Genomic DNA, 1,143 nt, shown 5'->3' on the forward strand with positions numbered 1-1,143 from the left:
TTAGGTGTTTAGGTTCTGTTGGCGATTATTTGTATTTGTAGTACGTGGGTGAAGCATTTATAGCGTTGTGATTCGAACAAAATTCGTCAGTGAAGCACTTGTTCCGGATACATTCGAACGTCAGCAGTTGTGAGTCGTGTGTAAACCGCTATTCATTCATAAACAGGGGGTTTGGCGGGTGCATGGAATCACTTTTGGATCTTTGTTTGGAGGACGGGCTGACAAATTTATGAATGCGTCTGTGGGGCTGTGGGGTCGACAGCTGGGTGTAATGGACTTGAGTCGAGGACGGGTTGTGTTTATGAGGGCTGGCTGTGGAAAGGCAAGGTATTAATATGGGATATGTGCTCTGCTTTATGGTGTATATACATCGAGTTTACTTTAGTCTTAGACAATGTTTTTGAGTAGTGTACTTATTGATTGATTAGTAAGCACATGTAGTAGCCTAATAAACCTTAATCCCAACACCATTCCGAACCAAGTCGGGGTAAAATAAATATATATATATTTACAACCCACCCTCTATGTAGATAGTACTTTTTGTAGCTATGTGGACCATCGTACATATATTGACGTACTAAGCAATTGTCTTGATAGAATTTGGTACTATTCACTTTATAGTCCGAAAAAAATAAATCTAAAAAGTCCGAAAAAAATAAATCTAAAAACAAAACTTAAATATTCCTAAGCCTAGTATAACATATATATATAATATATATATCCTGTATTAGGCCTCAGAGAGCTTGTATTAGGCCTAGGAAGGTTAGTTAAGGTTCCTCTGTAACAAAAATACATCTTTTCCGGTTTGTCCAAATTCAGTGTTACAGGTTTTTACTATTTAATTGCCTTTTCCGTCAATATATGTACGATGGTCCTCATCGTTACTATAACTACTTCCTAAACAGGAGGATGGGCTGATATTTATGAATTATGTGTTCGAGGGCAAACTGGAAATTGTCACAGTTTATCAACAAGGAAAGTCCTTCTTATGGCAGGTGTCATGTATGTATAAATTAAATTAAATTACTTTTTTTATTCAGGAAAAGTACAAACATAGTTGATTTACAAACATAGTGTTGGATTCATAGATAGAGCTAGTACATACAATTCCTAGAGCCACCAATACGCATAGCGATTCGGGCA

General features: G+C 36.7%; 1 protein-coding gene across 1 annotated transcript in view; it reads left to right on the forward strand.

The window, feature by feature from the left end:
- Positions 1 to 243: 243 nt before the first annotated feature.
- Positions 244 to 1,143, forward strand: part of LOC123744884 (kelch-like protein 17) — a 68,531-nt gene continuing 67,631 nt past the window's right edge. Inside the window, exon 1 of the mRNA XM_069303474.1 lies at positions 244 to 327. The gene's annotated coding sequence lies outside the window, so the exon portion shown is untranslated. The remainder of the gene's footprint in view (positions 328 to 1,143) is intronic.

This window comes from Procambarus clarkii, chromosome 1 (assembly GCF_040958095.1).
Source record: "Procambarus clarkii isolate CNS0578487 chromosome 1, FALCON_Pclarkii_2.0, whole genome shotgun sequence".
Taxonomy (NCBI): Eukaryota; Metazoa; Arthropoda; class Malacostraca; order Decapoda; family Cambaridae; genus Procambarus; species Procambarus clarkii.